The 14570-nt window shown below is 35.9% G+C and overlaps 1 protein-coding gene across 1 annotated transcript in view; it reads right to left on the bottom strand.

Annotated features, from left to right (window-relative positions):
* The window catches only part of KIF26B (kinesin family member 26B), a 590705-nt gene that overhangs the window by 227564 nt on the left and 348571 nt on the right, over positions 1–14570 (bottom strand). The gene's annotated exons all lie outside the window — the stretch shown is intronic.

Below are 14570 nucleotides of genomic sequence, written 5' to 3'. Positions count from 1 at the left end.
AAATATTTCTAACAATTCAATGTTTACTTGAAAATCCTTTTTGGATGAAAATTAATCCCTGTTATCTCCATATAATATGGCCAATATCATCATCTCACTTTCTGGGTAAAGAGAAGAAAAAAGACTTCACCCTCTTATGTTCAGCCACAGAGGGCTTCTAAGATCAAAGTAGTGAGATCATTTTGAAATGACTAACTTATATGTCTGTGCTCTTTTCCTCCTGTTCTATTCTAACCAGCAAGTATATTTTGAGTGCTTTAGTGCAGATGAGGCACTATACTTGGTGCTAAAGATATAAAGATAAATAAAGTCTTTGCTCTTAAGGAATTAATATTGTACCAGGATATAACTATGTAAACAGATAAGGGAAGAGAGAGGAGGGGGAAAATGATAAGAGAAGGGAGATGGGGGAAATGAGAAGAGAAGAGAAGAAAATACAATATAAGATAGGACAGATAGAAGAGATACCTATGCTAAGCCTTTGAGAAAGCTAAGGATTCCAAGAGGCAGAAGCATAAAAAGTTTGTGTAAAAATTGCATATTCAAGGCCACATATACCTAACTGGGTAGTCCATTTCTGTCCCAGGAATATCTGACTCTACTTGTATCATTCTTTTTCTTCTAGGATTTATATCTTGACTTCCTTCCATGTCTATGATTCCTCTTGGTCTGAGGTTGGCAGCATTAAACTTCTTGGGTTGTAATGAATGGTGTGAATAGTCATAGGCAATTCTTGGGAAAGGCTCTTGGAAATCAAGGAAGAAGCAGGATGTCCTATAAATTCACACCACATTCTGAACCAGAATCTAAACAATTTGTTATTCCTTCCAGTTTTGTTCTTCCAATCCAGTATTTCTTCTGCAGCTGGCTTGTGGCCAATCTTTTTTACTGCCAGAATGTTAGGACAACACAAACCACATTGTCTTGGATACTCTTCTGAACATTGATAAGGAACCCTGCATCATCTCTGACAAGTTTCTGGCAAAAGCTGGAGATGTCCCCGCCAATATGCTTCAGGCATTCAGCATGTTAGCAGGTATTACATCAAATGCCATTCATTTTGCTTACAAACACTCCATTCTCTTCCTATAGTTTTCTACTCTACAATCAGTTTTCCTGGAGAAAGAAGATTTGTATATTCTTCTAGTCTAATTCAAAGAGGTGATAGGGCAGGGATGATTTTGCTCCTAGAATGTAAAAGTCATATATGTCAAAAGAGATGACTTGACTACTTCAGTTCAATTCACAGATACACAGGAGTGGAAGAAACCTTGATGATGAACTACTCAGAGGCTCGTAGGATATTACATCTAGAGTTTGAAGAGACCTTGGAGTGAACTCTAACTAAGAGATTCTAGATCTTTGATATAGAACTAAAAAAAAAAACATTGCAGGTCATCAAGGCTCATAGAATTAAAGACTGAAGAATTCTTGAAGGTTATCCATCCAATCTAACTACAAAGTCAATTAATGGCAGAGTTGTGACAGAAAACTTATTAAGGAGGATCATTTCACTTTTGTACAGCTCTGAGTATTAACAAGTTCTTCTTTATGTTGAGATGAAATCTGCCATCCTGAAAATTTCCACCAGTCATTGTTCCTAGAGCTGGCATCTGAAGCACTCAATTTCTTTCCCCCAGATGACGCCCTTTAAATATATAAAGATACTTATTATGTGTTCAGGGTTTGTCTCCAGATTAAAGAAACACCCCATTTTCCTACCTCTACAAGGTAGGACTCCTTCACTCAACAAGACTTTAGTTCTTCTAAAATCATAAATTCAGAGCTAGAAGGGACCTAAAGGGAATGAAACCCCCATTTTATAAATAACCAGGAAATGGTTCAGAAAGGTGAGGGAATAATTTCAGGCTTGTACAGCTTAGTCAGTATATTAAGGCAAAATTTAAAATCAGCTCTACTTGAGTCCAAGTTCGATATTCTACCCTTTATGCCACCTAGCTGCTTCTAATTTCCTACTTACCTTTAATTCTCCTATTCTGAATATTCTCCAATTTGGAATGTCCATTGTACTAAGTGAAGTGCAGAACAGACATAATGCCCCAGATATGGTCTGGCTAAAAATGTTAGAATGAAATGATTGTTTTCCTTGATTCTGACACTAAGATTGCATTTGTCCCCCTGGCAGTCCCATCATTCCACTGAATTTGAGGTGAATTAAAATTTTACGTTTTTCTCACAAACTGCAAATAAGTCAACTTTCTCAATCCTGTAGTCGTTGCAATGGGGTTGGGCTTTCTCTCCTCAACCTAATTGCTGTACTTTATATCTCCTAAATTTCATCTTCCTACATACTGTTCCTGTTCCAAGCTGTCAAAATCTTTTAAAAATCTCGATTCTGTCACCTGATGTAGCATCTCTCCCAGCAGTGAGTCAGTGGAAAATGTGATATGTATGACATCACTGACTTCATTCAAGCCCCTAATGAAGATACTGAACAGGACATAGCCAAGCCCAGAACATTAGGCAATGCTAATTGAGACTTCCCTTATCCATCAATACTCTTCAAGTTTGGTTTTTAAACCAACTATGAAGCCCTCAAACATTATAACCTAACTTGTATTTCTCTGCTTTAAACAAAATGATGTTACAAAGACTTTGTCAAATAACCTGACCATCCACAGAACTCTCCTGAATGAAATTAAGGATATTGGCACAAGATTTATTTTTTCAAGGGCATATTCCTGGTTCAAAGCAGTCCTCTAGTTTTGAAAGTGTAAGACACAAGTGTTTATCCAAAGACTCACTGGAAGATAAACAGACAGTCAGTCCATTTAAGATCTTTAAAGATCATTCTCCACCTCTGAATTAATCCAAAGAAATTCAGAACAGGACAAAAGGGCTTCAGTGGTGTTACTTTGGAACTTGACAAATATATTTAAAGAGGATATGGTACCTAAGATCAAAAATGTTTTCAGGCATCTTTAGCTTGGAGTAGGAGGTAAGACACTATGACTTTTCTTCCTACGTGCTAAGAGAGAACTGGGAGCTAACATTATTATTTATATAAATGCTTCAGTCAAAACAACATATCACAACATATTGAATGCAGAAGAGATAATAGGAATCCCGTTGTCTTTCTTAAAGTCAGACATTAAAGAGATTTTCCAAACTATGTAAGGCAATACATATTCTTCTCAAAATTTTTTGAGAAAATGTAGTTATTTTTTATAAAGTTATTTATTTTAATATATAATATACTTATTGTTATATTAAATGAATTCATAAATATTTTACTATTTTATTAGTTTTAATTTTTAATACAGTAAAGACAATATCTAGAACTCATTTAAAGAAAAATTCATGGAGATCTAAAATAATGTTTAAGACTATAGAGGTCCTGAGACTAAGTTTGAGAACCACTAGGGTATTAATTAAACACTTTGAAATATGGAGAGTGCATTATAAATGAATTTTACTCATTTTTATCTTCCAAACTGAAATTTCCTAAGTCTGTTTCTAAGAGTGGATGATATCTTATTGATGATATAGAGGGGACTCCTGTTCATTAAGTATGGCACAGGTTGGACTAGAGACTAGATGACCTCTGAAATTCAAAGAGCTTGTGACTCCTTCAAAGAGGTGAGCTGATGAATCAATCTATGTTCATTAGTATACCTCCTGAGTGATGAGAAGCAACATTACATTCAAAGAACACCATCCTCAAAATCACAAATTCTGCCGTTGGCCCCTGGTTGTATTACCCTGGGCAAGCCACCAGCACCTAATCAATAATCTCGTAGACAATCCTCAGTCTAAGGTTCTAAGCAGAGTAAGTGTTGACCTAGACTTTGAGAGAAGTACAGTCTTTATCTTTATATGATATATGTGTGTATATATATGTATGTATATATATATATATTCTATATGTGGATAAATAGATATGTATATATGTATATGTATTGGCCATAAACTTATACAGAAAATACCCTGCCTTTGTTATCTAACAAAATAAGGGAGGTTATTTTGGGAGCAGAGGCTTTTCAGAGCCTTTCACTTTCACTGTGCTATCAACTAGCCAACTGCTCTATTTATAGAAAAAAGCCAGCCCACCATCAGCTCTGAAACTTTAACATAAAAAACCACTTGTGTGCCCCAGAGGTTGAAACAATCCCACCTGTCCTAGAAAATTTCAGCAAGGTAACAAGCAGCGTCTTGCTTCCCACAGAAACCTGTGGAGAATGGAATGGTTTATAGAGCAGCTCTGGAAGGGATTTCAGCATTCTCAGAACTGTCCTTGGTTCTGCTCTTGTTACACTGGGTTAGCCTTCCTCCATAAATAATTACCTCAGTCAAATTGAGATTTGTTAAAGATCTTAGCTTTAAAAGGCCAAGGTCTCCGGCTACAACCAGGATCTTCTTGTCATCCTGATCTATACTTTGCCACTGGACCTACATGGCTCTGGGGGAGAAAGTGAGGGTTGTGACTCTGCACAGTCCTCCCTCACTTAAAACCAATTCATTTGCATATCACAGCATTGCATCACCTCCCTGATGTCATTGGCCATCTTCAATAATGGGGGACAAAACAATAACAGCCATAGCTAACTCACATTTAACTTAGTTAACCTAACTTCTCTGAAACACAATATCATTATGAGGTATGAACTGGAAGTGCTTGAGGATAGGAAGTATATAAACATAAAAATTAATTATGCTAATGTCCTCATAAAGCCAGTCTTCAACATGGATCACTAGATGATAAAGAATAAGAGTTCTTCCTGGGATGAGAGCTAGCATGCAGGCCACTCTTTATTAGATTACCATGAGTCACTTGTTGACCCTGCAATAAAAAGGAGCCAAGGTAGCAAGATTTAATATAGATTAAAAAATGGTAGAAAGATTTCGTATATATTAAAATGGCAGATAGAAATGATCAAATTTCTACTTATAGTAAAAACAAGTTTGACATCCCATTTAATGCTTCATGAATTTAATAATAATAGAGAACTTTAATGTTTTCAAAGTACTTAATTATTATCTTATGTTATCCTTACAACAATCTGTTGAGCAGGTGTTATTATTTTCCTCATTTTATAGATGAGAAAAATAAGACTGAGAGAGATTACATAACTTGCTCATAGTGATTCAATGGTAAGTATCTGAGGCTGGTTTAGATCTTCAGGTCCAGTATTGTCTCTAATTTAAATACTTTTACTTTGCTTAAGGAGGACAGCGAGGTAGTACAGTGCATAGAATACTAGGTCTGAAGTCAGGAAAACTCAGATTCCTGAATTCAAATCTGGCTTCAGACACTTACTAGCTCTGTGACCCTGGGCATGTCACTTAACTCAGTTTGCCTGTTTCCTCATCTGTAAAATGAACTAGAGAGGAAATGACAAGCCACTCCAATATCTTTTGCCAAGAAAATTTCAAATGGAGTCACAAAGAGTCAGACATGCCTGAAATCACTAAACAACAACAAAAATTTTCTTAAAGAAACACAATTCCTGCACATGTTTAATCTATATCAGACTGCTTGCTGTTTAGGGAAGGAAAAAGAGGGAAGAAAAATTTGGAACACAAATTTTGCAAAGGCGAATGGTAAAAACTATCTTTGTATGTATTTGGAAAAATGAAATACTATTTAAAAAAAACCTACAATTCCTTTCTTTTTTCTCTCTTTCCTTCTAAGCCATATCAATAAAACTTTCAAGCAGTTCTTCCTCTTACAGTTTTCACTAAGCCCTTTAAAAAGGAACATGGAAGTGTCCTGGAAAGAACATGAGTCAGATCTGTATTCTAATTTCAGCTTTATTATTACCAGCTGATGTGACCTTGGGGGAAAGTCATTTACTCTCACTGTTCATTTGGGTCATTTGTAAAATGACATGAAATTGGTCCATATGATGATGATGATAGCTACTATTTAAATAATACCTTCTATGTGCCAGGCACTGTGCTGATTGCTTTACAAATATTATTTCATTTGGTCCTAACCATAACCCATTTCCTGTTGGGGAAACTCAAGTAACAGAGGGGTTGACCTCTAGACCTGCACTCACTGAGCTCCAACTAAGGTCCTCCCCAAAATACGCATTTAAATAATTTGGGGCAAGTGAACCAATGTAAACTAAAGAGAAAAACTGTCAATTAAATTTAACATGTAGTCATAGTATTAGTATTTACATGTAAATTAAACTTTAAATTTACAGAGCACTTGTTACTTCTAGCTTGGGTAGAAGTAAATAGTATCAGTATCATCATTTCCTCAAAGCTTAGAGATTAATTAACTTAATGAAGGGTTACACCACTAATAAGCATCTAGGCCGGCATTCAAATGCCCCTGACTCCAAGACTAGAGTTCTTTTTTAATGAAAAAAACAGTATATATATATATATATATATATATATATATATATATATATATATATATATATATATGTGTGTGTGTGTGTGTGTGTGTGTGTGTGTGTGTGTGTGTATACATGTATATGTGCATAAAATAGGTATACATATATATTTCTATTATATAATATATACATTTCATACACACATATACATTTATAAACATATACATACATGCACATATACATGTGTGTGTATATATATAGAGAGAGAGTTTGTCTCTTCTATTAAGAGGCAGTAGACTGTAGCTGAAAGACTGATTCAATTGAAAGTAGAAGATTCTGGTGTGAGTCTTGAGCTCCAATATTTACTGAGTGAGTAACCATGATCATTTAATCTAAAACTCTTAGTTTGGGAATAATCATACTTGCAATCAGAGACATAACCACCAATTTTTTCACCTGAGGTAAAAATAAATAAGGGGGGTGGGGGAAGGAGAGAGACAAAGACAGAGAGATCATGGGGTCAGGATGCCTATAGTGGCAGTTTCAGGGATAGTTACCATGCTGGTGATGAGCTGAGATGGGCCACTAAGACCTTGAACTATAGTGAAGAAGGACCTTGCCCCTCAAGATGACTCCCTGAAGCGAATCCCCATTCTCCTCATAATAATTAAAGTTCAGCTTGCACAATCATTTTATAAGGTGGCTATGAAGAAAAATGCTTTGTTTAAAAGTGTTTAAATTGAAGTATTATTATTCTTTCACTGAGTCACTATAAGAGTCATAGATACACTGTGAGGAATGGAGGCAGTGAGGCAAAAATGGGAGTGGACTACCTCATAAAGAGGCTGGGAGGGTTGATTTTTAAATGATTAGAAAACAGAAGACTAATAGAAAGTAAAATATTAATGATTCTAATTCCAGTGACTGCATGTTCACTGACTGTTTCCCATGCCTGAAATTCTCTTCCTCCTGGCTGCTATCTCTTGCCTTCCTCCATAGCTTCCTTCAAGTCCCAGCTAAAATCTGACCTTCTACAAGAAGGTCCACTTAATGTCTTTTCTCCATTGACTATATCTAATTTGTCCAATATATATCTTGTATGCATATATTTGTTAGCTTATAGTTTCCCCAGAGCAGGAACTATTTTTACGTATGTGTTCATTTGTTTGTTTTGCACTTGTTTGTATGCAAGAGTTTAACATGGTGCTAGCTACTAGTAGGTACTTAATAAGTGCTTAAGAACAGTGATAAAATGACATCAGCTAAAAAGGCAACATTCATTAAAAGGTCTTTTCAGTAGGAAAGCCTAGCCTGCAAAGTTGCCCATAACACAAAATACCACTGCAAACTAATTATTTCATTGCACAGGCACGTTCCCTGAAGAAAGAATGCCCACTGCAGCATTTTCCCCCTTACTGTTTCCAATGGTTGCTCCAGATAAACAGGTTCTGGTTATGGTTCACAAATTCTGTTTTCAGCATGTTCTCCCTGATCAGAGTTTCCTTTTGAGTAAAGATTTTTTGCCACTCTGGTGGAGTAAACGATAATCTTCCACTCCGCTTCTAATTAGGCATATGGAGCTAATAGTGATAACCTTCACATTCCTGGCTGACTCATCATTTGGGATGCCCTAGAGGTCTCTGATTCAATTTCCAGCTTCTGTGTACAACTTAAAGCAATCAGTTTGCAAATATTCACACAGAGAATCACTGAATCTCAGAGTCAGAAGAAGCTTCAGAGTCCATTTAGTTCTGCATGTCCCTGAATTGGAGTTCCCACCACAATATCCCATGATAATAAATTGATATTTGTATTGCACTTTTGAGGTCAGCTCTCTCCCTTCCTTCTTTCCTTCCTTTTTCCTTCCTTTTCTTCCTTCTTCTTTCCTTCCTCCTTGTTTCCATTTTTCTTCCTTCCTCCCTTGCTTCCTTCTTCCTTTTATTTTCCTTCCATCCTCCTTCCTTCCTTCCACTTTCCTTCTTTCATTTCTTCCTTTTTCCTTTCTCTCTTTTATCCTATCTTCCTTCTTTCCTTCATTCCTCCCTCCCTCCTTCCCTTCCTTCCTCTTCTTACCCTGCTGGAAGTACAGTGATGATTCACATCCTATTCCCATTGCCTGACTGGCACAGGAGCACTTATCTGTTCTGTTTTCAACCTGGGCTACTTCATCTCCTGTTAAGCAGCCTGGGGGCCTAGAAATATTGATGCTAAACTTAGTATGGATTCTCAATTTGCTTTAGCCTAACTACAGCACAGAATTCCTGAATTCAAGAGATCTATCAGTTCTAACTTCCCCAGGAACAGAGACTACAGATCCAGACTGAGTTTTTTGAAGTATTTTTACAAATGTTAACTCCTTTGGGCCTCACAACAACCCTGCAAGGTAAAGGATACTAGTTTTATTATACCTATTTTACTGATTTGACAATTGAAGGACAGAAGCGAGTCGAATGACTCACTCAACCAATAGGTACAAAAGTTTAAATTTGAATCCAGATCTCCCTGACTTTGAATCCAACACTGTTCACTATGACATACTCTATCACCATATGAACCTATAAGTGGTTATCTGGTTTCTTTCTGCTTGAAAACTTTTTGGAAGATAGAACTCATTGCATCCTGGGGTTGGCTAAATTCTTATGGCACCATCCTCTCATCTACTCCTATGTGGAAAAAAGAGATAAATGAATACAATGTATATCCCTAACAACACCATCACAACCATATGGGTCATTGGGTGTAATGAATCATTAGTGGAGCTGTAAACTTCATGAAGTCACTAGTATAGATCCTACATGTTGAATCACAGCTAAAAACCATCCAAGACAACTTAAAGTCCAACCTTTTCATCTTATAGCTAAAAAAACCTGAGGCCCAGAGAGAAGGGCCTTTCCCAATTTACAAAATGAATTACTAGCAAAACTAGAATTAGAACCAATTCTTTTGGATCCTAGACGAATATAGTTTCCATCACCTATGCCCTTTAAAATGGGTTTCAACTGAGTGGTTGCTCATCAGTTGGAAAATGGCTGAATAAGTTATAGTATATGTTATAGAATATTATTGTTCTATAAGAAACAATCAGCTGGATGATTTCAGAGAGGCCTGGAGAGACTTACATGAACTGATGCTAAGTAAAACGAGCAGGATCAGGAGATCATTGTACATGACAACAAGATTATATGATGATCAATTCTGATGGATGTGATTCTTTTCAACAGCAAAGTAATTCAGATCAGTTCCAATGGTCTTGTGATGAAGAGAGCCTTCTGCACCCAGAGATAGGAATATGGAGACTGAGTGTAGCTCACAAGATAGTATTTTCACCTATTTTATTGTTGTTTGCTTGAATTTTGTTTTTTCTCATTTTTTTTTCTTTTTTGAAGTGATTTTTCTTGTGCAGCATGATAATTGGGGAAATATGTATAGAAGAATTGTACATGTTTAACATACATTGGATTACTTGTTGTCTAGGGAGGAAGAGAGAGATAAAAAAAATTGGAATAAAAGATTTTGCATGGGTGAATGTTGAAAACTATCTATGCATATGTTTTAAAAATAAAAAGCTTTAAAAATAAAAAGCAAAATGGGTTTCAAGGGGCCAATCTTTTTAAAAAATTAATAATAGTTTTTTATTTTCAAAACACATGCATAATTTTCAACATTCACCCTTGCAAAATCTTGTGTTCCAAATTTTTCTTCCTCCCTTCCCTCCACCTTCTCCTCTAGATAGCAAGCAATATATGTTTAATATGTACAATTCTTCTAAACATATTTCTACATTTATCATGATGCATGAAAAAATCATATCAAAAAGGAAGAAAATGAAAAGGATAAAAAGGCAAACAAACAAGAAAAAAGACAGTGAAAATACTATGTTGTGATCCACATTTAGTCCCTACAGTCCTCTCTTTGGATGCAGATGGCTCTCTCCATCACAAGTCTATTGGATTTGGGGGCCAGTCTTTAGTGCCTTTGCCTGGCTGAAGTCTCCTTGCAAAATCTTTTGACACAGAATGACCCAACTAATGTCAAACCACAATAAAAGGATCTTTTGCTATGAGGCAACTAGGCAGAGCACCACATGCTGGACTTTGAGCCAAGAAAACTTGAATTTAATTCCTGTCTAAAGTTCTCACTAGCTGGGTGACCTGAACAAATCACTTAACCTCTTAGCTTTAGTGTCCTCGTCTACACAAACAGAGTAATAATAGTCTCTATAAGGCAACTGGGTAGCATAGTGGATAGAGCAGGGTCCCAAGTTCAAATCTAACCACAGATAATTATTAGTTGCATGAACCCTGGGCAAGCTGCTTAATCTGCCTGCCTCAGTTTCTTTAACTATAAAATGGGAATAACAACAGTACCTATCTCCTAGGGTTGTTTTGAAGATCAAATTAGATAATGTTTATGATACTCATTATCACAATGCCTGATATATTTTAAATGACATGAAATGATTAGCTATTATTATTGTTATTTCACAGAGTTATCATGAAAACCAAATTAGATAATATACATAAAGCACTTATAAATCATAAAGTACTTTATAAATGATAGATATTGTTATTATTTTTAGTAGCAGTAGTGATATTAGTTCTAAGACATTCAGAGTTCTTTAGGGGGAACACATGGGAAAATTTCATCCTTTCAGGCTATCTTTATCTAGTTACATATAAAAGGCAACCACAAAAGAAAATTAGTACTTTTTGGCCATCTTTGATAAGAGGTAAAACAGCAGGCAGCAAAATTGGCTATTTTTAAAGTCAAGAGGTCAAGATTCAGCAATTTCCTTCCAGTTCAAGAATCTATAAGAAAATAAGGTCAATTATAATCCAGCCTTGACCTAAATTCTTCAGACCTCACATGTTGATTTCAAATTCTCTAGTTTTTTTTTAGTAAAGAATAAATATGTCATTTGAAGAGGAAGAAATTGAAAAAAATTCCCATCCTAAGCAGCAAAAGTAAAGAAAAAAAGAGAATCGAGAAGAGTTGTGGAGCGATGTATGTGTACACTGGGTTATATAAAAGTCAGAAAGAGTTAAGACACCTGAATGTGTTTACCAATAAGTAGTTCCATATAACTTTACACATTTGATGCTAGAAAAAGTTGCTTAGCACACCTCTATGTTTAGTGTTTTCTTCATCAGAATTTAGGATTACTAAAGCATTTTATCAGTAGCATTCTTGGAAATTTATGCTGGAAATGCTATATCTTATATAGCATTAATACATGTAATTGTTACAAAACATTGGAGTAAATGTTAAGGAATTAATTTTTTAATTCCAAAAAATATATAAAGTCATATAGTCATTGCATCTCATAGCTAGAAAGGTCTTCATAAAAGAAGAAATATAGCCCTAATGTTGCCTTTTAAAAAATTCTCTCGAAAGAATGGAGATTCAGTTGCTTTCTTCTTTTTACATTATAATTTCCAAGTACTTTTAGGAGCTTTGAAGTGGATAATGAACACATAGAGATGACTCTTTATTAATTCTGAATTATAACTGAAGTTATAAATAAGCAGAAAGTATATTTGTAAATGACCTCATAAGTCATGTAGAAGAAAAGATCTCACTGTTGTACATTTTTTCAGTCGTGTCCAATTCTCCACGATCGCATTTGCGGTTTTTTGGGTAGTGGTTTCCTATTTCTTTTCCCAGCTCATTTTACAGATGAGGAAACTAAGGCAACCAGGATTAAGTAATTTGCCCAGAGTCACTCAGGATTTGAACTCACAAAGATGAGTTTTTCTAAGTCTAGGCCTCACACTCTCTTCACTGTGCCACCTACCTCTAATCTGAATGATCTCATTTTTTAATATCTATAATTTCAAGGGGGCAAATATGCCATTATTTTAAATATGCCCATTTGCCAAAGGCAACCAAAATATATCCTTCAAAGGGCAAAATAACACTGATTCTGATAAGATAGCAAAGAGGCAATTTTTAAATAACGACTTTTGTAAAAAAAAAAAAAAAAAAAATTAAAATGCTTCCAAAATCTCTGATTTTGATTTTTCTCCTCTGGCACATGAAGGTAGACCCTTCATCAAGCATTTTATGTTTTCAATTATTAAGTCCCAGACAAATTGCCTGCAGTAAACAAAAATTAAAAGGCTTGCTACAGGTTACTAAAATAAAATAAAATAAAATACATTTTAGAACACCAACACAAGCCAAAATTACCAAGTTTTATCTCAGCACTCTATCCATTGGGCCACTTTGGCTCTGCTTTTATCAAACAGTAACTTCTTAGATCAGGTCAAAAAGAATGTGGAGTCCTTGGCATTTTGCACACATGAAGATTAAAAGAGTTAGGAGACCATATGAAGAGCCTATGGAGCCCAATCCATATTTTCATATAACTCAAGTCAATACAACATAAGGCAATGTCTAGTAGGGAGACTAAGATTCCTAAAATAAGCATGTCTTGAACTAATACAGCATCAAGCCATACAATGGGAAAGCAGAGTAGTCTGATGAAAAAAAAAAGCATTAGCTTTAGCTAAAGACAGAGGTAGGGCGTTCAAATATTACTTGACATACTCTATAGTATCTCAGTAATCTATAAAATCATTGATTTATAAAATCTATAAAATGAACTAGATGCCCATGAAAGTCCCTTTCAGCTATAAATTTATGATCTTATGATCCTATGGCCTCTTCTATCTCCTATTTCCATTTCCTCTACTTCAGCCGCACCTAAGTGAAATAGAATGGGGAACATATACAATGTGGCTAAAATACCCATATCAGAGATGAGGGATCAAAAGTTAGAACATCTTTGTTTTTATCAATACAAAGCAAAGACTGAAAATAGAAAAACTTTGCTAGTGCTAATAGCACATACTTTTGGGACTTGGAAATGGACTGATACATTAACTAAATATTCAATCTGATTACCTTCAAAAATGACCTATTAAGATAATGCTCACAGGCTGACTTCCCACCAATCAATGTTACTAAGACTTCTTGGATTTCATTAGCCATTTTACAATTTCAAAAGAAAAACAAACCCCTAAGGGTTATTTCCATCAGTGCATAAACATCACAATTCAGTGGATATTAATAATTAACATACAACTGCAAAGTAACAAAATGAACCAGTACTCTCACAGCTGTCCTGGGTTTAAAAATATTGCTTCATTCAATTTCTGTCTCATACAAATTTGGGGGGCAGTATGGTGTGGTGGACAGAAAGCTGGACTCAAAGCCAAAAAGATTTGAGTTAATCTAACATATGATAGTTGGTAACTTTGGAGGAAGGAAGGAAGGAAGGAAGGAAGGAAGGAAGGAAGGAAGGAAGGAAGGAAGGAAGGAAGGAAGGAAGGAAGGAAGGAAGGAAGGAAGGAAGGAAGGAAGGAAGGAAGGAAGGAAGGAAGGAAGGAAGGAAGGAAGGAAGGAAGGAAGGAAGGAAGGAAGGAAGGAAGGAAGGAAGGAAGGAAGGAAGGAAGGAAGGAAAGAAGGAAAGGAGGGAGGGAGGAAAGGAAGGAAGGGAGGGAGGAAGGAAGGAAAGGAGGGAGGGAGGAAAGGAGGGAGGGAGGAAGGAAGGAAGAGAGGGAGGAAGGAAGGAAGGGAGGGAGGGAAGGAAGGGAGGGAGGGAAAGGGAGGTTACAGGGGAGACTAGGGATGAGAAAGGATGGGAAGAATAGGGAGGGAGGGAGGGAGCAATGGGGAGGGAGGAGGGAAAGAAGTAAGGAATTACTAAAGTATCTACAGTATGTGTTGAGTACTGTGCTAAGCACTTTACAAAAATCTCCTTTAATTCCCATAACAACTCTGAGATGAAAATCCTATTATAATAATCCCCATTTTACATCTGACAAAACTGAAGCAGACAGGTTTAAGTAACTTGAGGCCATATTTGAATCCACACCTTCCTGACTTTTTCTACCCACATACCTGCCTCTAAGGGACGCTGGAAATTTTTCAATTTTAGCTCGATAGTTGGTATCCTTGAACCATATTGCCAGCCGTGGTAGGAAGACAACCATATTTGATTTAATAATAAGTTCTAATTCAATAAATATTTATTTAGTATTTTCCCAATGCATTAATTATGGGTGCTGATTAAGCACCAATGGATGAGTGAGATGCTCTCCTTGCCTTCAAAATCACAATCTAGTTTGATATAATTCTTCAATATAGAATACTATATAATAAAGGACGCTTGGTATATGGAAGATGGACCGAAATATTATGGGTCTATTATTAGGGAGTATTACAACTTTTTTCCTGCTTCTCAAAAGATCCTGA

Source organism: Sminthopsis crassicaudata, chromosome 4, assembly GCF_048593235.1.
Source record: "Sminthopsis crassicaudata isolate SCR6 chromosome 4, ASM4859323v1, whole genome shotgun sequence".
In the NCBI taxonomy this organism is placed as follows: domain Eukaryota; kingdom Metazoa; phylum Chordata; class Mammalia; order Dasyuromorphia; family Dasyuridae; genus Sminthopsis; species Sminthopsis crassicaudata.
The sequence above is the reverse complement of the archived record's forward strand: the minus strand, read 5'-3'. Positions and strand labels throughout refer to the sequence as shown.